The sequence below is a fragment of the Platichthys flesus genome, chromosome 4, assembly GCF_949316205.1.
Source record: "Platichthys flesus chromosome 4, fPlaFle2.1, whole genome shotgun sequence".
In the NCBI taxonomy this organism is placed as follows: Eukaryota; Metazoa; Chordata; class Actinopteri; order Pleuronectiformes; family Pleuronectidae; genus Platichthys; species Platichthys flesus.
This window is the reverse complement of record NC_084948.1, coordinates 1,210,834-1,238,465: the sequence shown is the minus strand read 5'-3', so window position 1 is coordinate 1,238,465 and position 27,632 is coordinate 1,210,834. Positions and strand designations below refer to the sequence as shown.

At 41.0% G+C, this 27,632-nt stretch overlaps 3 long non-coding RNA genes across 4 annotated transcripts; all 3 read right to left on the bottom strand.

Moving 5' to 3' along the window:
- Nucleotides 1-3,238: 3,238 nt before the first annotated feature.
- On the bottom strand, nucleotides 3,239-5,323 carry LOC133951934 (uncharacterized). Its single transcript, XR_009920503.1, has 3 exons — nucleotides 5,206-5,323; nucleotides 4,518-4,571; nucleotides 3,239-4,219 (listed from the first exon to the last, which is right to left on the bottom strand). It is a non-coding gene; the product is annotated as an uncharacterized LOC133951934 (long non-coding RNA).
- Nucleotides 5,324-7,042: 1,719 nt separating this feature from the next.
- LOC133951377 (uncharacterized) lies at nucleotides 7,043-9,912 on the bottom strand. 2 transcript variants are annotated; one of them, XR_009920451.1, is made up of 4 exons: nucleotides 9,520-9,912; nucleotides 8,837-8,890; nucleotides 8,440-8,575; nucleotides 7,043-7,620 (listed from the first exon to the last, which is right to left on the bottom strand). It is a non-coding gene; the product is annotated as an uncharacterized LOC133951377 (long non-coding RNA). The 2 variants fall into 2 exon arrangements; XR_009920450.1 differs by lacking the exon at nucleotides 7,043-7,620 and having other exon boundaries at nucleotides 7,639-8,575; nucleotides 9,520-9,902.
- A 13,262-nt stretch (nucleotides 9,913-23,174) lies between these two features.
- LOC133952100 (uncharacterized) lies at nucleotides 23,175-25,303 on the bottom strand. The gene is made up of 3 exons (XR_009920515.1): nucleotides 24,802-25,303; nucleotides 24,119-24,172; nucleotides 23,175-23,857 (listed from the first exon to the last, which is right to left on the bottom strand). It is a non-coding gene; the product is annotated as an uncharacterized LOC133952100 (long non-coding RNA).
- Nucleotides 25,304-27,632: the final 2,329 nt, after the last annotated feature.

Below are 27,632 nucleotides of genomic sequence, written 5' to 3'. Positions count from 1 at the left end.
TTTCCTGTTGCCACCAGGGGGCGCTGCGGTTTTAAGTCATCATTTATGCATAGATGTCATCAGGCGGGGACTATTGTCTTACATGTCTAGTTTGGACTTGATTGGAACATGTATGTCCGAGATACAGATGCCCGTGTTTTGATGGCGTGTAACCAATTTTTAACGCCATGCCACGGTCACACGGTGTGATAAAAAAAAAATCCCTCAATCATTTTTTATCTCCATCTTGTTGTGATGACACTCATCTGAATTTGAAGTTGATCTGATGAAAGCCCTGGGACAAGTACGTAAAAGTAAAAATGTGGGATATTGCCAAAATGGCCACTAAAAGCAAAATGGCGGACTTCCTGTTGCGTTTTTCATAATGCTCCATGAGACTTTTTTTCATGACTGGTCACGATACACCTATATCCAGATTTTGATGAAAATCCGTTATGTGGAAACCTAGGGGCTGGTTCCAGGGGGCGCTGTAGAGCCTTTTTGCCACGCCCAATTCCAATTACTCCAGAATACTAAAATATCCGCAGACCTTGAATTTCCTGCAAAGTTTCATAACTTTTTGAGCATGTCTAGACCCTGAAAAAGCCCCCCAAAGGGAAATAATAATAATAATAATAATAATAATAATAATAATAATAATAAAAATCCTTACAGATTCAATAGGGCCTCTCACCATTCGGTGCTCGGGCCCTAATAATAATAATAAAAATCCTTACAGATTCAATAGGGCCTCTCACCATTCGGTGCTCGGGCCCTAATAATAAAAATCCTTACAGATTCAATAGGGCCTCTCACCATTCGGTGCTCGGGCCCTAATAATAAAAATCCTTACAGATTCAATAGGGCCTCTCACCATTCGGTGCTCGGGCCCTAACTAGGGCTACGTTGTAGCACTAACGGGCCCGAGCACAGGCAATTCCAAGTCTGTTGCGGTCGGGGAAGAGAGAACGTTCGATGACCAAGCGCTCGTCTCCACGTTGCCTGTGATTGTGAATTGCGGCAATATCGCTTCACTTCCTGTAGTCAGCAGGTGGCTCTATGAACTAGAGGTAAGTAACCTTAAAACCAGTGTATAAAGTTCTTGAAAGCCATACTTGAGTAAAAGTACAGATATCTTACTTGAAAGTGACTTTGGTAAAAGTAAAAGTCACCCGTCAGAAAATGACTTGAGTAAAAGTCTTAAATCAGCTCATATTAAATGTACTTAAGTATTAAAAGTATCTGATGTTGAAATTTACTTAAGTATCAAAAGTACAAGTACCAAAATTACAAATCTTAAGTACTTTTTATAGTCTATACAGACAGAAAACTACCAAAAATGTTTCTCCTCAAGATTTATTTCAACTGACTGAAAAATTATAACAATATGCATATAATCTATAATTTTACAAATTTTGAACCCTAGATACTGAGGTTCAAATAGTAATGGACCAGTGCATCTGAACTTCTAGAGACAACAAAGAATCAACACAACAGAATAAACAAGTGCCTCTTGTGTCTGCCTAAGAACATTAATAAACCACAGTATAACAACTAAAACATTCTGTAAATATCACAAAACCTGGATCTTTCATCAGTAGCAGGAGTGATACACAATGCCCCTTCTGATAACTCAGTAACCGGAAACAAGTTCTAGGCACACAAATTAAGATAGTTTCTCTTTTGTTAACAGCTGCACTTTGCTAGTTAAAAATAAGAAAAACTCACTGGACAGTCTCGTTTTGCTGCCAAATTTCAGACCGAATAATAAAAGCTAAACTGAACCGAGCTCCTGCAGGAGAACCTGAATCATTATAAAGGGAATAAATGGATGGGGAATGTGCTGGTGTTGATTAAGTCCCTCCTCTTTGTACACACATCGCTATTCCTCATTGGATGGTTTAGTGAGGTCCTCGGATCGGCCCTGCCAGAGTCGGAGCGTCGAGAAGACGATCAAACTGGAATCTAGAGGAAGTCAATCTCGTAACAGGGTTCCTGATGGTGAACCTGCGGAGGGATCATGACCGGTACAGCCTGCTTGACCCCAGTCGACCAAGGCAGCACGACCAACCTGTGGACGCTGGGGTCTCGCGTGAGGGGGGTCTCGCGCCCCCCCCCCACGCCGTTGGACCTGCACATCTCCCGAGGCAGAGGGCACGCGAGTGAGCAAGAGAGAGAGGTGCGCCGTGCATACAGGCTCGCGTTGCGCCAACCTGTGCTGCTCAAGTAACGAGACAGTTTTGAGAATGTAACACAATGAAATACAGACATGGTGTTTTCATTTTGTTTATCAAACTTATAAGCCTCACCACGGTCACTCAACTGGCATAATAGTTAATTTACTACACAATTCTGTACAATGTTGTAATTCTATGCATTGCAAAATAACTCTGTACGATCAATAACTATATTGAAGTCTTTTTTAACCATATATTCTTTGTCTTGTCAAGATGGTGTTCTCAGATGCAGACAGTGGATCTTACAATGTTGTGGTAACGCAATGGCATTTTACTGTAGAGGACTTGATGATGATGACCCCAGTGTACCGATCATATCATTTCAATCACACTGTTATTCAAGTAAATGTAATTGATTTCTATAGACATAAATGGCTTTTCAATAAACAAGCACCATGATATTACATAGACATATTAATCGTTTGTCCATTCACTACAACATCCGAAGACATGTGTCATCTGAATTTTATTATTGCAAATACAAAGTGGCTATAATGTCATATATGTAATCTCTTCAAATGAAATGTTTTATGCATTAAAACAATACAGCGTTGTCCTTGCTCTCATATTTGTGTATGGCATACATCCTGATAGTGGCTCCTGATGTTGTCAATGGATCTGACAACTTCTGATGTCAGGACTCAGTGCCATCTTAATGAAGTGGACATTATGATGACAACACCAGCTGACTGTTCACTGGTGTTTGCCTGTTGACACAGATGAAACCCAGCAGTCAATAGGCTCACAGATGGAGTCCCATTTCCATCATGGCACTGTAGTTGCTAGGCAGATTTCATGCGGCAATTTGAAGGTGTCTCAGCTCTGCCCCTTAAGCCAAAGATCACTTTGGACAATGTGATTCATGCCTAGTTGTGGTTACATGACAAAACGCTTGAGTTTGTGCAGTTGCGCCCAGAATAGAGAGGGACAGAGCAGAGACGGACGGCAAGAGAGATGCTCATTTCCCAGAGCAAGAACACTGATTGAAACCACACAAAATATTAGACTCCAAAACAAGACTGTAAAGCTTGTAAGTCAAGTTTATTCACACACACATTCATGCTATATTGCATATAAAATCCAATAAATATAGTTTTCCACAAAGGACAGATGTATGGACTTTCTTCACAACAGCGCCATCTACATCTGGTGTTCCAAATGTAGAAACACCACTGAAGTTATTCATACCAATCGCAGACTACATATGTAATGTTGAAGTACTTGTCCATTAAATGCAACCATTTAGACAAATGACATGGTTAGTTTGATTTTTGTACATATATTGGGATAATATTTGAATATCCCACAAATAACTAATGTGACAACCAGTGTAAACACAGTTCTTCAATTAATTGTATAATTATGTTTTCATACTGAGGGAAGTGGAGAGACTTGATGTGGAATGTTATCAATAGCTCTGTGGGAAATTATCACCTTGAATATTACAGATGAGGTAAAAATACATTTTCTCTATTTGTACAATGTTGTATTTCTTTCCCTACTTTTATCAAAAGTGACTTCAAATATGTACATTTAACCATGACGATACAAACCAAGACCACAGTACAACGGTTCTATCTGAAATCTGTTGTGCTTCATACACAACACAAAACATTCTTTAACAGTGCTGTTTTTGTCTTCATAGATGAAGAACTGCAGCACCTGATGTCCTCAGCAGCAACATGGTGGAGATCTGCAGCGTCATGCTGGTCAACACGTGGACGACTGCATCGTCATCTACACAACACTTCTAAATTCCTCCCTTAACTAAATATGACCTGCAACTGTTTAGTGGTGGTGGTCATTGCAAAGTGTCATGTATAAGAGTTAATGTCTATCTTCATTATGGTTGGTTAAAAAAATAAACATTTATTAGAACAATGTGTATTTTTTGCTTTCTGATTTTATACACTTTCGAAAAGAACCCTGTGTTTAATATTTCTGCTTTGCCATAAGAGACACAACATGGTCATCACAGCTGTGTCCTTCAGGCTCGTCTGTCCCTAATAAAAATGATAGGAAACACCAAATATATCATTATTGTACAGGAAGTGTTACTTTTGAACAAGTGTGTATTCTCATTTTCTGTGGATATTCAACTATGTATTTGAATATGCTTTTGGATTAAAACGTGCACCAGCATGACAATAAATGTACAGTATGGAGTTATTTCACGTTAAAAGTATTGCATTATAATTTAATACATTATGCATTATGTGCAATACTTTGATTGTTTGTATTAGTAATGCATTATGCGCAATACTTTGATTGTTTGTATTAGTAATGAAAACAGGTCTGTACCTGGAGTCAGTGTTCAGTCTGGTTGGATTCAAGTTATGTCTCATGCTGGACCTTCTAGAGGAACATAAAACCAATGCACAGATATGTAAAGTCATACGTGTGCCAGGTCAACTTTTTAACAGACTTTTACATAGTAAAAATAAAATATTAATTCAAAGTTAAATCATTTCAGCTAAGGAAATAGGTAGTGCATATTAGCCTACAATTCTGTATGACACTGTCTGTTCTATTAAAGTTACAATTCTTTGATTTACTCATATTTAACAAAAGAATTCAGTGAAGTGTGTCTGAGATTAGCGATTTAAAGAGTGAAGGTGGCAGACACGGTTACTTTTCACTGTAACACGTTACAACACTACTCTGAGGAAAGAGCTTTAGGACACGTAATGCTCCTTTGAACAGCTTCTCTTGCAATGCAGATGTGACGTTAAACACTCAGGTTTCAGCTAGCTCCTTGAGCCTACACACAGTCTCCTTTCTCAGATTCATCCTTATAAATTAACGCTTGTCTCTGCTTGGTGGACCTGGGTTCACAGTGTTGTGTCGGTAACAGCTAGCATTGGCTTCGAAGCCGTTCGCAGCTGGTATGTTGTTTCCGGATTAGCGTTGCTAAGCTAGCACGCCTGATTCAAAGGCACCCTGCGAATCACTGCGAACACATGTAAATAAAATACTCTACGTGACTTACCACAGAAACGGGAGCGCAGTCGGCGTTAACGTGTCCGTCAGATGAACAAGCAGAACATCAAACTGTGCTACTGATACGATGGTGTGTGTATCTTCAGCACAGACTGCAGCACGGAAGAAGATTCTCATGATGAGTTCACTTGCAGCTGTGTTAAATGCAGCTTCGTTTGTCATGGCGAGTTGAAGAAGTCTGCTGCAAAGCTATGAATAATCCGCATAATGAAAACTCACAGCAATGTTATGCCTACATTATCAATATATTGAGACCCATGTGACACAGTTTGACATGGTTTAGCAAAGTGAATGAGGAGAAATACATCCAAGTGTGAGACGTAACAAACCGAAAGCGGTCTCATGCTGCGTTCATGGTAACTCTGTTAAAATGGGTTTCATTTTTCATGGTGAGCTGATGAACTTTGATGCCACGCCATTAACATTCCGCATGATGAAAAGTCACAGAAATGTTAAGCCTACATTATCAATATCTTGAGACCAATTTGACACAGTTTGACATGGTTTAGCAAAGTGGCTGGGGGGAAATACATCAAAGAGTAAGATGACCAAAACAAGACATTTCCTGATGCCACCAGGGGGCGCTTTCCTTTTAAGTCATGATTTCTAGGTAGATGTCTTCCAGTCGCGACTCTTGTCTTATATGTGTAGTTTGGAGTCGATTGGACAAAATATGTCTAAGTTACAGAAGCTCGCTTATATTGGCGTTTAGTCGAACTTTGAGACCTCACCACGGTCACACGGTATGATGAAAAGTTTAAATATTGATAACTTTAGATCTTCATCTAATTTTTAAGTTGATCTGATGAAAGCTGTCTGAGTAGTACATAAAAACATAACACGTACCAAAAACAAGACATTTCCTGTTGCCACCAGGGGGCGCTGTGATTGTAAGTCACAATTTCTGCACCGATGTCTTCTGGTGGAGACTCTTGTCGTATGTGTCTAGTTTGGACTCGATTGGACAAAATATGTCCAAGATACAGGAGCCCGTGTTTTGATGGCGTCTAATCAAACTTTGAGGCCACACCACGGTCAGACGGTTTTGCTAAAACTTAATCCTTCAATAACTTTAGATCTCCATTTTGTTGTGATGACGATCGTCTAAATTGTAAGTTGATTTGATGAAAGCTGTAGGAGGAGTACTTAAAAGAAAAAATATCGAATATGACCAAAATGGCGACTAAAGTCAAACTGGCGGGCTTCCTGTTGCGTTATTCAAAATGCACTGATGGACTTTTTTGTGTATCTAGTCATGATACACAATAGTCTTTGTTTTTTTTGAGGATCGGTGAATGCTAAATGAGGGGCTTTTCCGTAGGTGGCGCTATTGAGCAGTTTTGCCACACAAGTTCCCAAATACTTCAGAAAACGTAAACTTGCGCACATTTGTAATTTACTGTACACTTTAGAAACTTTTTGAGCACGTTAAAGCCCTCAAAAAGCCAATTCACTGAGCGAAGAAAAATAATAATAACTAGGGCTACGTTGTAGCACTAACGGGCCCGAGCACAGGCAATTTCAAGTCTGTTGCGGTCGGGGAAGAGAGAACGTTCGATGACCAAGCGCTCGTCTCCACATTGCCTGCGTTTGCCCTGTGCGGCAAGGAAGATCGCTCCACTTCTTCTGGCCAGCCGCTGGTGCTGAACTAGAGGTAAGTAACCTTGAAACTATCCAACATAACCTATTGCTTTATCTATCATCATATGCTTACATGCCTCAAGTTTTTTGTAATATGTAATTGTTATAAAAGTTACCGTTTATTTATCACGTCTAATGAACAGATTGAAGCAAGATAACTCCACAGTCTTGTTTTGGTTTTGACATTATTTTTTTTAATGAGTTACTATCAATACGCTACACGTGTACGTTTCATGTGATAGTAACTGTTTCACCAATATTCTGATACAGGATGGTATATCCGCCATTACTATTTTCACATTGTTTATTTAGTCTGTCATGGAGTTGTAGAGTGAATTAGACAGTAGTGATAACATTATAATGTCCACACATCAGTGTTGTAAACACTTCTCCAATTAATTATATAATTATGTTTTCACACTGAGGGAAGTGGAGAGACTTGATGTGGACTGTTATCAACAGCTCTGTGGGAGATCATCACCTTGAATATTACAGATGAGGTAGAAAGACATTTTATCTATGTGTACAATGTTGTATTTCTTTGTCACGTTTTATCAAAAGCGATTTAAAGTATGTGCATTTAACCATTAGGATACAAACCCAGACCCTAGTACATCGGTTCTAGCTGAAATAAGTAGTGCTTCATAAACAACACAAAACATTCATAACAGTACGCTTCTGCTCCTCATTAATGCAGCTCCTGATGTCCCCAGCAGCAACATGGTGGAGATCTGCAGCTTCATGCTGGTCAACTGGAAGACAACTGATTAAGATTAAAAGATTAAGATTAAAATCCATTTATTCATCCCAAACACATGCACAGACATGCAAAGGCACACTCATGCAGGTAGGGAAATTTAATCGCTGCTTTTTACCCATCTGGTGCAGGACACACAGAGCAGTGAGCGACCATGTACGGCGCTCGGGGGAGCAGATGTTGGGGGAGTGAGGTGCCTTGCTCATGGGCACTAGAGAGGGTAGGGAGACTCTTGGATTTTTGGACAGATCAATCCAGGTTCGACTTTTGTTGTCTCTCCATGGAGTCGAACCAAAGACGAACCAGAGACCTTCTCTGCCCATAGTCCAAGTTTCTGCCACTCGACCACCGCCTCTCCTCATGCATCATCAAACTAGTAATCTACACATCACTCCATGCGTTGCTCCCTTAACTACAGATGGCCTGCGAATGTCATGGAGTTTTACAGTGAATTAGACAGTTTAGGTATGATTTTAATCTCCACACATCAGTGTTGTAAACAGTTCTCAAATTAATTATAGAATTATGTTTTCACACTGAGAGAAGTGGAAAAACTTGATTTGGACTGTTATCAATAGGTCTGTGGGAGATTATCACCTTGAATAGTACTGATGAGGTAGAAAGACATTTTATGTATTTGTACAATGTTGTATTTCTTTCAGCACTTTTATCAGAAGGGACTTAAAATATGTACATTTCACCATGAGGATATAAACCAAGACCACAGTACAACAGTTCTATCTGAAATCTGTTGTGCTTTATACACAACACAAAACATTCTTTAACAGTGCGTTTTTTCTCTTCATAGATGAAGAACTGCAGCACCTGATGTCCTCAGCAGCAACATGGTGGAGATCTGATTTGATACACTTTAGATAAGAACCCAGTGTTTTATATTTCTGCTTTGCCATAAGAGACAGAACATGGTCATCACAGCTGTGTCCTTCAGGCTCGTCTGTCCCTAATAAAATGATAGGAAACATGAAAGTGATCGTCATTATTGTAGAGGAAGAGTTACATATGAACAAAGTGTGTAATCTTATTTTCTGTGGATATTCAACTGTGTATTTGAATATGCTTTTGGATTAAAACGTGCACTACCATGACAATGAATGTTTTTAATGGAGCTATTTCACATTAAAAGTATTGCATTATAATTTAATACATTATGTATTATGTGCAATACTTTGATTGTTTTTAAGTAATGAAATCAGGTCTGTACCTGGAGTCAGTGTTCAGTCTGGTTGGATTCAAGTTGTGTGTCAAGTTGGACCTTCTAGAGGAACATGAAACCAATACACAGATATGTAAAGTCATACATGGGCCAGGTTAAGTAATTAACAGACTTTTAAATGGTAAAAATAAAATATTAGTTCAAAGTTAATCAGAGCATAATCATTTCAGATTAGGAAATAGGTAGTGCATATAAGCCCACAACTCTGTATGACACTGTCTGTTCTAGTAAAGGTACAAGGCTATGACTTACTCATATTTAACAAAAGAATTCAGTGAAGTCAGTCTGAGATTAACGATTTAAATACTGAAGGTGGGAGACACGGTTATTTTTCACTGTAACACGTGACAGGACATCAACACCGTGACTCTGAATAAAGAGCCTTAAAAGACGTAGTGCTCCTTTGAACAGCTGCTCTTACAATGTGTATCAAGTGCTAAATCTCCATTAGTATAATAGTAACAAAAATCACCCTTTACATAATTGAACATATATTTTCCATGTGAACCCCTTTAACACAGTTCAATTCAGGAGCAAAATATAATTTATACAGTATTTATTAGAGCTAGTATTAGTAAACAGATCAAACAAATGCAGTACAACACATCACACATCCACAGTGTCTCTTTTGCTTATCATCACAGTCAGTCAGAAGTGTCCGTTTAACTTACGTAGCAGTTGAGAGATGCTTCGTTGGAGCTAGAGGGAGCTAGCTCATAGCCAGTGCTGCTGTTGAGAGCGGCAGAGTTCACACAGGAAAAGACACAACGGGAGAGGGGACAAAAACCATTGAGTCCCACACTCTAACCTGCTGAGCGAACAACGTCCACAGTGACTCCGCCGCCGTCCTCTCATCCAGACTCGCCAACCGTTCTCCGGTTCTTCGTGATACACAGCTCCGCAGCTTGTGACGACGTAACTTCTTTCAGAGTCTCATGAGGCGTTCACTTGCAGCTGTGTTAAATGCAGCTTCGTTTGTCATGGCGAGTTGAAGAAGTCTGCTGCAAAGCTATGAATAATCCGCATGATGAAAACTCACAGCAATGTTATGCCTACATTATCAATATATTGAGACCCATGTGACACAGTTTGACATGGTTTAGCAAAGTGAATGAGGAGAAATTCATCCAAGTGTGAGACGTAACAAACCGAAAGCGGTCTCATGCTGCGTTCAGGGTAACTCTGTTAAAATGGGATTCATTGGTCATGGTGAGCTGATGAACTTTGATGCCACGCCATTAACAATCTGCATGATGAAAAGTCACAATAATGTTATGCCTACATTATCAATATCTTGAGACCAATTTGACACAGTTTGACATGGTTTAGTAAAGTGGCTGGAGGGAAATACATCAAAGAGTAAGATGACCAAAACAAGACATTTCCTGATGCCACCAGGGGGCGCTTTCCTTTTAAGTCATGATTTCTAGGTAGATGTCTTCCGGTCGCGACTCTTGTCTTATATGTGTAGTTTGGAGTCGATTGGACAAAATATGTCTAAGTTACAGAAGCTCGCTTATATTGGCGTTTAGTCGAACTTTAAGACCTCACCACGGTCACACGGTATGATGAAAAGTTTAAATTCTGATAACTTTAGATCTTCATCTTGTTTTGTAGAGTCTCATCTAATTTTTAAGTTGATCTGATGAAAGCTGTCTGAGTAGTACATAAAAACATAACACGTACCAAAACAAGACATTTCGCGTTACCACCAGGGGGCGCTGTGATTGTAAGTCACAATTTCTGCACCCATGTCTTCTGGTGGCGACTCTTGTCGAATGTGTCTAGTTTGGACTCAATTGGACAAAATATGTCTGAAATATGGAAGCTTGTGTTTTGATGGCGTTTCATCAAACTTTAACGCCACACCACGGTCAGACGGTTTTGCTAAAACGTAATCCTTCAATAACTTTAGATCTCCAATTTGTTGTGATGACGATCGTCTAAATTTGAAGTTGATCTGATGAAAGCTGTACGACAAGTACATCAAAGAAAAAATATGGAATATGACCAAAATGGCCACTAAAGTCAAACTGGCGGGCTTCCTGTTGCGTTATTCATAATGCACTGATGGACTTTTTTGTGCATCTAGTCATGATACACAATAATCTTTGTTTTTTTTGAGGATCGGTGAATGCTAAATGAGGGGCTTTTCCGTAGGTGGCGCTCTTGAGCCATTTTGCCACGCCCTTTTCAAAATACTCCAGAATACGTAATTTTACGCCGCCTTCGAATTTACTGCAAACTCCTACAACTTTTTGAGCACATTAAAGCCCTCAAAAAGCCAATTCATTTAAGCTAAGAAAAATAATAATAATAATAATAATAATCATTTCAATTTCAATAGGGCCTCCCACCGATTTCGGTGCTCGGGCCCTAATAATAATCTTTTCAATTTCAATAGGTCCTCTCACCGATTTCGGTGCTCGGGCCCTAATAACTAGGGCTACGTTGTAGCACTTGCGGGCCCGAGCACCCGCACGTTGAAGCCTGTTGCGGTCGGTGGAGAGAGCGATCGATGACCAAGCGCACATCATCGATCGAGCATGCACTTCTCCACGTTGCATGCGTTTTGCGCTCTGCGGCAGTAGGTTTGCCAGTAGGTGGCGCCATCACTATTATTACGCACAGACATATATATATATCTGTTCATGTAGGCGCTCTGATGTAGCGTGAGCAATTTTGTGTCAATTGGACAATGTTAACACAACTTAATTTTCACACTGATCAGTAGGTGGCGCTATGACCCTGAACTAATATTTATATGTGGAGCTGTTCAGATCAGTATTGTGATCATAGGTCAGTAGTTTGGAGCCGGTTGGATAATGCAGAGTGGATTAACAAAGTACTTCCTGTTTCCTGGCGAATCAGTAGGTGGCGCTATGACACTGAGGAAATATTGACACATAGAGCTGTTCAGGCTTGGACTCTGACCATGTGACAGAAGTTTTGTAGTGATAGGACAATGCACAGTGGAGTTATGATAACATCGTGTCCTTTGGCGAAGGAAAATCCTTCGCCGCACATCAATGTTTACACGGTTTGAGGAAACGTCACAATTCTGACCATGATCTAATGACTTGACTGATCTGATTTGAGCTGTATATTGTAAATCAGCCAGGAGCAGTTCATCAAAGTATAAAACATGTCACTTCATGTTGCCACCAGGGGGCGCTGTGATTTCAAGTCATAATTTCTGTGTAGATGTCATCAGGATGGCACCCTTGTCTTACATGTCTAGTTTGGACTCGATTGGACAATGTATGTCCGAGATACAGAACCTCGTGTTTTGATGGCGTTTAATCAAACTCAAGACGCCACGCCACGGTCACACGGTGTGACGAAAGGTCAATCTCTTAATCACTTTTTATCTCCATCTTGTTGTGATGGCACTGATCTTAATTTGAAGTTAATCTGATGAAAGCCCTGGGACAAGTGCATCAAGTAAAAATGTGGAATATGGAAAAAAAATGGCCACTTAATCCAAAATGGCGGCCTCCCTGTTTGGTCAAGCATACCTATCCAAGATATTTTTTTGTTTGTTATGAAACGACACATGTCCCGATAGATTTGTATAAATGTCGGCCATCGTAGTGCCGGGGTTGCCCTATAGGGGGCGCTGGTCAGTTTTTTTGCCACGCCCATTTCTTAAAACCATATGAATATCTTCAGGGGGGGGCTGTTGTTACACACATGTAGTTTGAGAGAGATAGAATCATGAACACTGAAGTTACAGCAATTTCGTGTTTCACGGCGAGTTGATGAACTTTAATGCCACGCCATTCATATGGCGTTTGACGAAAAGTCACGGTAATCTTATGTCTTCATTGTCAATGTCTTGGGACCCATTTGATACAGTTTGACATGGTTGAGGTCAGTGGATGAGGAGAAATTCATCCAAGTGTAAGACAAGCAAAAAACAAGACATTTCCTGTTGCCACCAGGGGGCGCTGCGGTTTTAAGTCATCATTTATGCATAGATGTCATCAGGCGGGGACTATTGTCTTACATGTCTAGTTTGGACTTGATTGGAACATGTATGTCCGAGATACAGATGCCCGTGTTTTGATGGCGTGTAACCAATTTTTAACGCCATGCCACGGTCACACGGTGTGATAAAAAAAAAATCCCTCAATCACTTTTTATCTCCATCTTGTTGTGATGACACTCATCTGAATTTGATGTTGATCTGATGAAAGCCCTGGGACAAGTACGTAAAAGTAAAAATGTGGGATATTGCCAAAATGGCCACTAAAAGCAAAATGGCGGACTTCCTGTTGCGTTTTTCATAATGCTCCATGAGACTTTTTTTCATGACTGGTCACGATACACCTATATCCAGATTTTGATGAAAATCCATTATGTGGAAACCTAGGGGCTGGTTCCAGGGGGCGCTTTAGAGCCATTTTGCCACGCCCAATTCCAATTACTCCAGAATACTAAAATATCCGCAGACCTTGAATTTCCTGCAAAGTTTCATAACTTTTTGAGCATGTCTAGACCCTGAAAAAGCCCCCCAAAGGGAAATAATAATAACTAGGGCTACGTTGTAGCACTTGCGGGCCCGAGCACCCGCACGTTGAAGCCTGTTGCGGTCGGTGGAGAGAGCGATCGATGACCAAGCGCACATCATCGATCGAGCATGCACTTCTCCACGTTGCATGCGTTTTGCGCTCTGCGGCAGTAGGTTTGCCAGTAGGTGGCGCCATCACTATTATTACGCACAGACATATAGATCTGTTCAAGTAGGCGCTCTGATGTAGCGTGAGAAATTTTGTGTCAATTGGACAATGTTTCCGCAACTTAATTTTCACACTGATCAATAGGTGGCGCTATGATCCTGAACTAATATTCATATATGGAGCTGTTCTATTCAGGATTGTGATCATAGGTCAGTAGTTTGGAGCCGGTTGGATAATGCAGAGTGGATTAACAAAGTACTTCCTGTTTCCTGGCGAATCAGTAGGTGGCGCTATGACACTGAGGAAATATTGACACATAGAGCTGTTCAGGCTTGGACTCTGACCATGTGACAGATGTTTTGTAGTGATAGGACAATGCACAGTGGAGTTATGATAACATCGTGTCCTTTGGCGAAGGAAAATCCTTCGCCGCACATCAATGTTTACACGGTTTGAGGAAACGTCACAATTCTGACCATGATCTAATGACTTGACTGATCTGATTTGAGCTGTATATTGTAAATCAGCCAGGAGCAGTTCATCAAAGTATAAAACATGTCACTTCCTGTAGCCACCAGGGGGCGCTGTAATTTCAAGTCATAATTTCTGTGTAGATGTCATCAGGATGGCACCCTTGTCTTACATGTCTAGTTTGGACTCGATTGGACAATGTATGTCCGAGATACAGAACCTCGTGTTTTGATGGCATTTAATCAAACTCAAGACGCCACGGTCACACGGTGTGACGAAAGGTCAATCTCTTAATCACTTTTTATCTCCATCTTGTTGTGATGGCACTGATCTTAATTTGAAGTTAATCTGATGAAAGCCCTGGGACAAGTGCATCAAGTAAAAATGTGGAATATGGAAAAAAAATGGCCACTTAATCCAAAATGGCGGCCTCCCTGTTTGGTCAAGCATACCTATCCAAGATATTTTTTTGTTTGTTATGAAACGACACATGTCCCGATAGATTTGTATGAATGTCGGCCATCGTAGTGCCGGGGTTGCCCTATAGGGGGCGCTGGTCAGTTTTTTTGCCACGCCCATTTCTTAAAACCATATGAATATCTTCAGGGGGGGGCTGTTGTTACACACATGTAGTTTGAGAGAGATAGAATCATGAACACTGAAGTTACAGCAATTTCGTGTTTCACGGCGAGTTGATGAACTTTAATGCCACGCCATTCATATGGCGTTTGACGAAAAGTCACGGTAATCTTATGTCTTCATTGTCAATGTCTTGGGACCCATTTGATACAGTTTGACATGGTTGAGGTCAGTGGATGAGGAGAAATTCATCCAAGTGTAAGACAAGCAAAAAACAAGACATTTCCTGTTGCCACCAGGGGGCGCTGCGGTTTTAAGTCATCATTTATGCATAGATGTCATCAGGCGGGGACTATTGTCTTACATGTCTAGTTTGGACTTGATTGGAACATGTATGTCCGAGATACAGATGCCCGTGTTTTGATGGCGTGTAACCAATTTTTAACGCCATGCCACGGTCACACGGTGTGATAAAAAAAAAATCCCTCAATCATTTTTTATCTCCATCTTGTTGTGATGACACTCATCTGAATTTGAAGTTGATCTGATGAAAGCCCTGGGACAAGTACGTAAAAGTAAAAATGTGGGATATTGCCAAAATGGCCACTAAAAGCAAAATGGCGGACTTCCTGTTGCGTTTTTCATAATGCTCCATGAGACTTTTTTTCATGACTGGTCACGATACACCTATATCCAGATTTTGATGAAAATCCGTTATGTGGAAACCTAGGGGCTGGTTCCAGGGGGCGCTGTAGAGCCATTTTGCCACGCCCAATTCCAATTACTCCAGAATACTAAAATATCCGCAGACCTTGAATTTCCTGCAAAGTTTCATAACTTTTTGAGCATGTCTAGACCCTGAAAAAGCCCCCCAAAGGGAAATAATAATAATAATAATAATAACTAGGGCTACGTTGTAGCACTTGCGGGCCCGAGCACCCGCACGTTGAAGCCTGTTGCGGTCGGTGGAGAGAGCGATCGATGACCAAGCGCACATCATCGATCGAGCATGCACTTCTCCACGTTGCATGCGTTTTGCGCTCTGCGGCAGTAGGCTTGCCAGTAGGTGGCGCCATCACTATTATTACGCACAGACATATATATCTGTTCATGTAGGCGCTCTGATGTAGCGTGAGCAATTTTGTGTCAATTGGACAATGTTAACACAACTTAATTTTCACACTGATCAGTAGGTGGCGCTATGACCCTGAACTAATATTTATATGTGGAGCTGTTCAGATCAGTATTGTGATCATAGGTCAGTAGTTTGGAGCCGGTTGGATAATGCAGAGTGGATTAACAAAGTACTTCCTGTTTCCTGGTGAATCAGTAGGTGGCGCTATGACACTGAGGAAATATTGACACATAGAGCTGTTCAGGCTTGTACTCTTATCATGTGACAGAAGTTTGGGAGTGATAGGACAATGCACAGTGGAGTTATGATAACATCGTGTCCTTTGGCGAAGGAAAATCCTTCGCCGCACATCAATGTTTACACGGTTTGAGGAAATGTCACAATTCTGACCATGATCTAATGACTTGACTGATCTGATTTGAGCTGTATATTGTAAATCAGCCAGGAGCAGTTCATCAAAGTATAAAACATGTCACTTCCTGTAGCCACCAGGGGGCGCTGTAATTTCAAGTCATAATTTCTGTGTAGATGTCATCAGGATGGCACCCTTGTCTTACATGTGTAGTTTGGACTCGATTGGACAATGTATGTCCGAGATACAGAACCTCGTGTTTTGATGGCGTTTAATCAAACTCAAGACGCCACGCCACGGTCACACGGTGTGATGAAAGGTCAATCTCTTAATCACTTTTTATCTCCATCTTGTTGTGATGGCACTGATCTTAATTTGAAGTTAATCTGATGAAAGCCCTGGGACAAGTGCATCAAGTAAAAATGTGGAATATGGAAAAAAAATGGCCACTTAATCCAAAATGGCGGCCTCCCTGTTTGGTCAAGCATACCTATCCAAGATATTTTTTTGTTTGTTATGAAACGACACATGTCCCGATAGATTTGTATAAATGTCGGCCATCGTAGTGCCGGGGTTGCCCTATAGGGGGCGCTGGTCAGTTTTTTTGCCACGCCCATTTCTTAAAACCATATGAATATCTTCAGGGGGGGGCTGTTGTTAGACACATGTAGTTTGAGAGAGATAGAATCATGAACACTGAAGTTACAGCAATTTCGTGTTTCACGGCGAGTTGATGAACTTTAATGCCACGCCATTCATATGGCGTTTGACGAAAAGTCACGGTAATCTTATGTCTTCATTGTCAATGTCTTGGGACCCATTTGATACAGTTTGACATGGTTGAGGTCAGTGGATGAGGAGAAATTCATCCAAGTGTAAGACAAGCAAAAAACAAGACATTTCCTGTTGCCACCAGGGGGCGCTGCGGTTTTAAGTCATCATTTATGCATAGATGTCATCAGGCGGGGACTATTGTCTTACATGTCTAGTTTGGACTTGATTGGAACATGTATGTCCGAGATACAGATGCCCGTGTTTTGATGGCGTGTAACCAATTTTTAACGCCATGCCACGGTCACACGGTGTGATAAAAAAAAAATCCCTCAATCATTTTTTATCTCCATCTTGTTGTGATGACACTCATCTGAATTTGAAGTTGATCTGATGAAAGCCCTGGGACAAGTACGTAAAAGTAAAAATGTGGGATATTGCCAAAATGGCCACTAAAAGCAAAATGGCGGACTTCCTGTTGCGTTTTTCATAATGCTCCATGAGACTTTTTTTCATGACTGGCCACGATACACCTATAACCAGATTTTGATGAAAATCCGTTATGTGGAAACCTAGGGGCTGGTTCCAGGGGGCGCTGTAGAGCCATTTTGCCACGCCCAATTCCAATTACTCCAGAATACTAAAATATCCGCAGACCTTGAATTTCCTGCAAAGTTTCATAACTTTTTGAGCATGTCTAGACCCTGAAAAAGCCCCCCAAAGGGAAATAATAATAATAATAATAATAACTAGGGCTACGTTGTAGCACTTGCGGGCCCGAGCACCCGCACGTTGAAGCCTGTTGCGGTCGGTGGAGAGAGCGATCGATGACCAAGGGCACATCATCGATCGAGCATGCACTTCTCCACGTTGCATGCGTTTTGCGCTCTGCGGCAGTAGGTTTGCCAGTAGGTGGCGCCATCACTATTATTACGCACAGACATATATATCTGTTCATGTAGGCGCTCTGATGTAGCGTGAGCAATTTTGTGTCAATTGGACAATGTTAACACAACTTAATTTTCACACTGATCAGTAGGTGGCGCTATGACCCTGAACTAATATTCATATATGGAGCTGTTCTATTCAGGATTGTGATCATAGGTCAGTAGTTTGGAGCCGGTTGGATAATGCAGAGTGGATTAACAAAGTACTTCCTGTTTCCTGGCGAATCAGTAGGTGGCGCTATGACACTGAGGAAATATTGACACATAGAGCTGTTCAGGCTTGGACTCTGACCATGTGACAGAAGTTTTGTAGTGATAGGACAATGCACAGTGGAGTTATGATAACAATGTGTCCTTTGGCAAAAGAAAATCCTTCGCCGCACATCAATGTTTACACGGTTTGAGGAAACGTCACAATTCTGACCATGATCTAATGACTTGACTGAGCTGATTTGAGCTGTATATTGTAAATCAGCCAGGAGCAGTTCATCAAAGTATAAAACATGTCACTTCCTGTAGCCACCAGGGGGCGCTGTAATTTCAAGTCATAATTTCTGTGTAGATGTCATCAGGATGGCACCCTTGTCTTACATGTCTAGTTTGGACTCGATTGGACAATGTATGTCCGAGATACAGAACCTCGTGTTTTGATGGCGTTTAATCAAACTCAAGACGCCACGCCACGGTCACACGGTGTGACGAAAGGTCAATCTCTTAATCACTTTTTATCTCCATCTTGTTGTGATGGCACTGATCTTAATTTGAAGTTAATCTGATGAAAGCCCTGGGACAAGTGCATCAAGTAAAAATGTGGAATATGGAAAAAAAATGGCCACTTAATCCAAAATGGCGGCCTCCCTGTTTGGTCAAGCATACCTATCCAAGATATTTTTTTGTTTGTTATGAAACGACACATGTCCCGATAGATTTGTATAAATGTCGGCCATCGTAGTGCCGGGGTTGCCCTATAGGGGGCGCTGGTCAGTTTTTTTGCCACGCCCATTTCTTAAAACCATATGAATATCTTCAGGGGGGGGCTGTTGTTACACACATGTAGTTTGAGAGAGATAGAATCATGAACACTGAAGTTACAGCAATTTCGTGTTTCACGGCGAGTTGATGAACTTTAATGCCACGCCATTCATATGGCGTTTGACGAAAAGTCACGGTAATCTTATGTCTTCATTGTCAATGTTTTGGGACCCATTTGATACAGTTTGACATGGTTGAGGTCAGTGGATGAGGAGAAATTCATCCAAGTGTAAGACAAGCAAAAAACAAGACATTTCCTGTTGCCACCAGGGGGCGCTGCGGTTTTGAGTCATCATTTATGCATAGATGTCATCAGGCGGGGACTATTGTCTTACATGTCTAGTTTGGACTTGATTGGAACATGTATGTCCGAGATACAGATGCCCGTGTTTTGATGGCGTGTAACCAATTTTTAACGCCATGCCACGGTCACACGGTGTGATAAAAAAAAAATCCCTCAATCATTTTTTATCTCCATCTTGTTGTGATGACACTCATCTGAATTTGAAGTTGATCTGATGAAAGCCCTGGGACAAGTACGTAAAAGTAAAAATGTGGGATATTGCCAAAATGGCCACTAAAAGCAAAATGGCGGACTTCCTGTTGCGTTTTTCATAATGCTCCATGAGACTTTTTTTCATGACTGGGCACGATACACCTATATCCAGATTTTGATGAAAATCCGTTATGTGGAAACCTAGGGGCTGGTTCCAGGGGGCGCTGTAGAGCCATTTTGCCACGCCCAATTCCAATTACTCCAGAATACTAAAATATCCGCAGACCTTGAATTTCCTGCAAAGTTTCATAACTTTTTGAGCATGTCTAGACCCTGAAAAAGCCCCCCAAAGGGAAATAATAATAATAATAATAATAATAATAATAAAAATCCTTACAGATTCAATAGGGCCTCTCACCATTCGGTGCTCGGGCCCTAATAATAAAAATCCTTACAGATTCAATAGGGCCTCTCACCATTCGGTGCTCGGGCCCTAACTAGGGCTACGTTGTAGCACTTGCGGGCCCGAGCACCCGCACGTTGAAGCCTGTTGCGGTCGGTGGAGAGAGCGATCGATGACCAAGCGCACATCATCGATCGAGCATGCACTTCTCCACGTTGCATGCGTTTTGCGCTCTGCGGCAGTAGGTTTGCCAGTAGGTGGCGCCATCACTATTATTACGCACAGACATATAGATCTGGTCAAGTAGGCGCTCTGATGTAGCGTGAGAAATTTTGTGTCAATTGGACAATGTTTCCGCAACTTAATTTTCACACTGATCAGTAGGTGGCGCTATGACCCTGAACTAATATTTATATGTGGAGCTGTTCAGATCAGTATTGTGATCATAGGTCAGTAGTTTGGAGACGGTTGGATAATGCAGAGTGGATTTACAAATTACTTCCTGTTTCCTGGCGAATCAGAAGGTGGCGCTATGACACTGAGGAAATATTGACACATAGAGCTGTTCAGGCTTGGACTCTGACCATGTGACAGAAGTTTTGTAGTGATAGGACAATGCACAGTGGAGTTATGATAACATTGTGTCCTTTGGCGAAGGAAAATCCTTCGCCGCACATCAATGTTTACACGGTTTGAGGAAACGTCACAATTCTGACCATGATCTAATGACTTGACTGATCTGATTTGAGCTGTATATTGTAAATCACACAGGAGCAGTTCATCAAAGTATAAAACATGTCACTTCCTGTAGCCACCAGGGGGCGCTGTAATTTCAAGTCATAATTTCTGTGTAGATGTCATCAGGATGGCACCCTTGTCTTACATGTCTAGTTTGGACTCGATTGGACAATGTATGTCCGAGATACAGAACCTCGTGTTTTGATGGCGTTTAATCAAACTCAAGACGCCACGCCACGGTCACACGGTGTGACGAAAGGTCAATCTCTTAATCACTTTTTATCTCCATCTTGTTGTGATGGCACTGATCTTAATTTGAAGTTAATCTGATGAAAGCCCTGGGACAAGTGCATCAAGTAAAAATGTGGAATATGGAAAAAAAATGGCCACTTAATCCAAAATGGCGGCCTCCCTGTTTGGTCAAGCATACCTATCCAAGATATTTTTTTGTTTGTTATGAAACGACACATGTCCCGATAGATTTGTATAAATGTCGGCCAGCGTAGTGCCGGGGTTGCCCTATAGGGGGCGCTGGTCAGTTTTTTTGCCACGCCCATTTCTTAAAACCATATGAATATCTTCAGGGGGGGGCTGTTGTTACACACATGTAGTTTGAGAGAGATAGAATCATGAACACTGAAGTTACAGCAATTTCGTGTTTCACGGCGAGTTGATGAACTTTAATGCCACGCCATTCATATGGCGTTTGACGAAAAGTCACGGTAATCTTATGTCTTCATTGTCAATGTCTTGGGACCCATTTGATACAGTTTGACATGGTTGAGGTCAGTGGATGAGGAGAAATTCATCCAAGTGTAAGACAAGCAAAAAACAAGACATTTCCTGTTGCCACCAGGGGGCGCTGCGGTTTTAAGTCATCATTTATGCATAGATGTCATCAGGCGGGGACTATTGTCTTACATGTCTAGTTTGGACTTGATTGGAACATGTATGTCCGAGATACAGATGCCCGTGTTTTGATGGCGTGTAACCAATTTTTAACGCCATGCCACGGTCACACGGTGTGATAAAAAAAAAATCCCTCAATCATTTTTTATCTCCATCTTGTTGTGATGACACTCATCTGAATTTGAAGTTGATCTGATGAAAGCCCTGGGACAAGTACGTAAAGGTAAAAATGTGGGATATTGCCAAAATGGCCACTAAAAGCAAAATGGCGGACTTCCTGTTGCGTTTTTCATAATGCTCCATGAGACTTTTTTTCATGACTGGTCACGATACACCTATATCCAGATTTTGATGAAAATCCGTTATGTGGAAACCTAGGGGCTGGTTCCAGGGGGCGCTGTAGAGCCATTTTGCCACGCCCAATTCCAATTACTCCAGAATACTAAAATATCCGCAGACCTTGAATTTCCTGCAAAGTTTCATAACTTTTTGAGCATGTCTAGACCCTGAAAAAGCCCCCCAAAGGGAAATAATAATAATAATAATAATAATAATAATAAAAATCCTTACAGATTCAATAGGGCCTCTCACCATTCGGTGCTCGGGCCCTAACTAGGGCTACGTTGTAGCACTAACGGGCCCGAGCACAGGCAATTTCAAGTCTGTTGCGGTCGGGGAAGAGAGAACGTTCGATGACCAAGCGCTCGTCTCCACATTGCCTGCGTTTGCCCTGTGCGGCAAGGAAGATCGCTCCACTTCTTCTGGCCAGCCGCTGGTGCTGAACTAGAGGTAAGTAACCTTGAAACTATCCAACATAACCTATTGCTTTATCTATCATCATATGCTTACATGCCTCAAGTTTTTTGTAATATGTAATTGTTATAAAAGTTACCGTTTATTTATCACGTCTAATGAACAGATTGAAGCAAGATAACTCGACAGTCTTGTTTTGGTTGTGACATTATTTTTTTTAATGAGTTACTATCAATACGCTACACGTGTACGTTTCATGTGATAGTAACTGTTTCACCAATATTCTGATACAGGATGGTATATCCGCCATTACTATTTTCACATCGTTTATTTAGTCTGTCATGGAGTTGTAGAGTGAATTAGACAGTAGTGATAACATTATAATGTCCACACATCAGTGTTGTAAACACTTCTCCAATTAATTATATAATTATGTTTTCACACTGAGGGAAGTGGAGAGACTTGATGTGGACTGTTATCAACAGCTCTGTGGGAGATCATCACCTTGAATATTACAGATGAGGTAGAAAGACATTTTATCTATGTGTACAATGTTGTATTTCTTTGTCACGTTTTATCAAAAGCGATTTAAAGTATGTGCATTTAACCATTAGGATACAAACCCAGACCCTAGTACATCGGTTCTAGCTGAAATAAGTAGTGCTTCATAAACAACACAAAACATTCATAACAGTACGCTTCTGCTCCTCATTAATGCAGCTCCTGATGTCCCCAGCAGCAACATGGTGGAGATCTGCAGCTTCATGCTGGTCAACTGGAAGACAACTGATTAAGATTAAAAGATTAAGATTAAAATCCATGTATTCATCCCAAACACATGCACAGACATGCAAAGGCACACTCATGCAGGTAGGGAAATTTAATCGCTGCTTTTTACCCATCTGGTGCAGGACACACAGAGCAGTGAGCGACCATGTACGGCGCTCGGGGGAGCAGATGTTGGGGGAGTGAGGTGCCTTGCTCATGGGCACTAGAGAGGGTAGGGAGACTCTTGGATTTTTGGACAGATCAATCCAGGTGCGACTTTTGTTGTCTCTCCATGGAGTCGAACCAAAGACGAACCAGAGACCTTCTCTGCCCATAGTCCAAGTTTCTGCCACTCGACCACCGCCTCTCCTCATGCATCATCAAACTAGTAATCTACACATCACTCCATGCGTTGCTCCCTTAACTACAGATGGCCTGCGAATGTCATGGAGTTTTACAGTGAATTAGACAGTTTAGGTATGATTTTAATCTCCACACATCAGTGTTGTAAACAGTTCTCAAATTAATTATAGAATTATGTTTTCACACTGAGAGAAGTGGAAAGACTTGATTTGGACTGTTATCAATAGGTCTGTGGGAGATTATCACCTTGAATAGTACTGATGAGGTAGAAAGACATTTTATGTATTTGTACAATGTTGTATTTCTTTCAGCACTTTTATCAGAAGGGACTTAAAATATGTACATTTCACCATGAGGATATAAACCAAGACCACAGTACAACAGTTCTATCTGAAATCTGTTGTGCTTTATACACAACACAAAACATTCTTTAACAGTGCGTTTTTTCTCTTCATAGATGAAGAACTGCAGCACCTGATGTCCTCAGCAGCAACATGGTGGAGATCTGATTTGATACACTTTAGATAAGAACCCAGTGTTTTATATTTCTGCTTTGCCATAAGAGACAGAACATGGTCATCACAGCTGTGTCCTTCAGGCTCGTCTGTCCCTAATAAAATGATAGGAAACATGAAAGTGATCGTCATTATTGTAGAGGAAGAGTAACATATGAACAAAGTGTGTAATCTTATTTTCTGTGGATATTCAACTGTGTATTTGAATATGCTTTTGGATTAAAACGTGCACTACCATGACAATGAATGTTTTTAATGGAGCTATTTCACATTAAAAGTATTGCATTATAATTTAATACATTATGTATTATGTGCAATACTTTGATTGTTTTTAAGTAATGAAATCAGGTCTGTACCTGGAGTCAGTGTTCAGTCTGGTTGGATTCAAGTTGTGTGTCAAGTTGGACCTTCTAGAGGAACATGAAACCAATACACAGATATGTAAAGTCATACATGGGCCAGGTTAAGTAATTAACAGACTTTTAAATGGTAAAAATAAAATATTAGTTCAAAGTTAATCAGAGCATAATCATTTCAGATTAGGAAATAGGTAGTGCATATAAACCCACAACTCTGTATGACACTGTCTGTTCTAGTAAAGTTACAAGGCTATGACTTACTCATATTTAACAAAAGAATTCAGTGAAGTCTGTCTGAGATTAACGATTTAAATACTGAAGGTGGGAGACACGGTTATTTTTCACTGTAACACGTGACAGGACATCAACACCGTGACTCTGAATAAAGAGCCTTAAAAGACGTAGTGCTCCTTTGAACAGCTGCTCTTACAATGTGTAGCAAGTGCTAAATCTCCATTAGTATAATAGTAACAAAAATCACCCTTTACATAATTGAACATATATTTTCCATGTGAACCCCTTTAACACAGTTCAATTCAGGAGCAAAATATAATTTATACAGTATTTATTAGAGCTAGTATTAGTAAACAGATCAAACAAATGCAGTACAACACATCACACATCCACAGTGTCTCTTTTGCTTATCATCACAGTCAGTCAGAAGTGTCCGTTTAACTTACGTAGCAGTTGAGAGATGCTTCGTTGGAGGTAGCAGGAGCTAGCTCATAGCCAGTGCTGCTGTTGAGAGCGGCAGAGTTCACACAGGAAAAGACACGACGGACGGGGGAAAAAAGCTTTGAGTCCCACACTCTAACCTGCTGAGCGAACAACGTCCACAGTGACTCCGCCGCCGTCCTCTCATCCAGACTCGCCAACCGTTCTCCGGTTCTTCGTGATACACAGCTCCGCAGCTTGTGACGACGTAACTCATGAGACGTTCACTTGCAGCTGTGTTAAATGCAGCTTCGTTTGTCATGGCGAGTTGAAGAAGTCTGCTGCAAAGCTATGAATAATCCGCATGATGAAAACTCACAGCAATGTTATGCCTACATTATCAATATATTGAGACCCATGTGACACAGTTTGACATGGTTTAGCAAAGTGAATGAGGAGAAATACATCCAAGTGTGAGACGTAACAAACCGAAAGCGGTCTCATGCTGCGTTCAGGGTAACTCTGTTAAAATGGGTTTCATAGGTCATGATGAGCTGATGAACTTTGATGCCACGCCATTAACAATCTGCATGATGAAAAGTCACAATAATGTTATGCCTACATTATCAATATCTTGAGACCAATTTGACACAGTTTGACATGGTTTAGTAAAGTGGCTGGAGGGAAATACATCAAAGAGTAAGATGACCAAAACAAGACATTTCCTGATGCCACCAGGGGGCGCTTTCCTTTTAAGTCATGATTTCTAGGTAGATGTCTTCCGGTCGCGACTCTTGTCTTATATGTGTAGTTTGGAGTCGATTGGACAAAATATGTCTAAGTTACAGAAGCTCGCTTATATTGGCGTTTAGTCGAACTTTGAGACCTCACCACGGTCACACGGTATGATGAAAAGTTTAAATTCTGATAACTTTAGATCTTCATCTTGTTTTGTAGAGTCTCATCTAATTTTTAAGTTGATCTGATGAAAGCTGTCTGAGTAGTACATAAAAACATAACACGTACCAAAATAAGACATTTTGCGTTACCATCAGGGGGCGCTGTGATTGTAAGTCACAATTTCTGCACCCATGTCTTCTGGTGGCGACTCTTGTCGAATGTGTCTAGTTTGGACTCAATTGGACAAAATATGTCTGAAATATGGAAGCTTGTGTTTTGATGGCGTTTCATCAAAATTTAACGCCACACCACGGTCAGACGGTTTTGCTAAAACGTAATCCTTCAATAACTTTAGATCTCCAATTTGTTGTGATGACGATCGTCTAAATTTGAAGTTGATCTGATGAAAGCTGTACGACAAGTACATCAAAGAAAAAATATGGAATATGACCAAAATGGCCACTAAAGTCAAACTGGCGGGCTTCCTGTTGCGTTATTCATAATGCACTGATGGACTTTTTTGTGCATCTAGTCATGATACACAATAATCTTTGTTTTTTTTGAGGATCGGTGAATGCTAAATGAGGGGCTTTTCCGTAGGTGGCGCTCTTGAGCCATTTTGCCACGCCCTTTTCAAAATACTCCAGAATACGTAATTTTACGCCGCCTTCGAATTTACTGCAAACTCCTACAACTTTTTGAGCACATTAAAGCCCTCAAAAAGCCAATTCATTTAAGCTAAGAAAAATAATAATAATAATAATAATAATCATTTCAATTTCAATAGGGCCTCCCACCGATTTCGGTGCTCGGGCCCTAATAATAATAATAATAATAAAAATCCTTACAGATTCAATAGGGCCTCTCACCATTCGGTGCTCGGGCCCTAACTAGGGCTACGTTGTAGCACTTGCGGGCCCGAGCACCCGCACGTTGAAGCCTGTTGCGGTCGGTGGAGAGAGCGATCGATGACCAAGCGCACATCATCGATCGAGCATGCACTTCTCCACGTTGCATGCGTTTTGCGCTCTGCGGCAGTAGGCTTGCCAGTAGGTGGCGCCATCACTATTATTACGCACAGACATATATATCTGTTCATGTAGGCGCTCTGATGTAGCGTGATCAATTTTGTTTCAATTGGACAATGTTAACACAACTTAATTTTCACACTGATCAGTAGGTGGCGCTATGACCCTGAACTAATATTTATATGTGGAGCTGTTCAGATCAGTATTGTGATCATAGGTCAGTAGTTTGGAGCCGGTTGGATAATGCAGAGTGGATTAACAAAGTACTTCCTGTTTCCTGGTGAATCAGTAGGTGGCGCTATGACACTGAGGAAATATTGACACATAGAGCTGTTCAGGCTTGTACTCTTATCATGTGACAGAAGTTTGGTAGTGATAGGACATTGCACAGTGGAGTTATGATAACATCGTGTCCTTTGGCGAAGGAAAATCCTTCGCCGCACATCAATGTTTACACGGTTTGAGGAAACGTCACAATTCTGACCATGATCTAATGACTTGACTGATCTGATTTGAGCTGTATATTGTAAATCAGCCAGGAGCAGTTCATCAAAGTATAAAACATGTCACTTCCTGTAGCCACCAGGAGGCGCTGTAATTTCAAGTCATAATTTCTGTGTAGATGTCATCAGGATGGCACCCTTGTCTTACATGTCTAGTTTGGACTCGATTGGACAATGTATGTCCGAGATACAGAACCTCGTGTTTTGATGGCGTTTAATCAAACTCAAGACGCCACACCACGGTCACACGGTGTGACGAAAGGTCAATCTCTTAATCACTTTTTATCTCCATCTTGTTGTGATGGCACTGATCTTAATTTGAAGTTAATCTGATGAAAGCCCTGGGACAAGTGCATCAAGTAAAAATGTGGAATATGGAAAAAAAATGGCCACTTAATCCAAAATGGCGGCCTCCCTGTTTGGTCA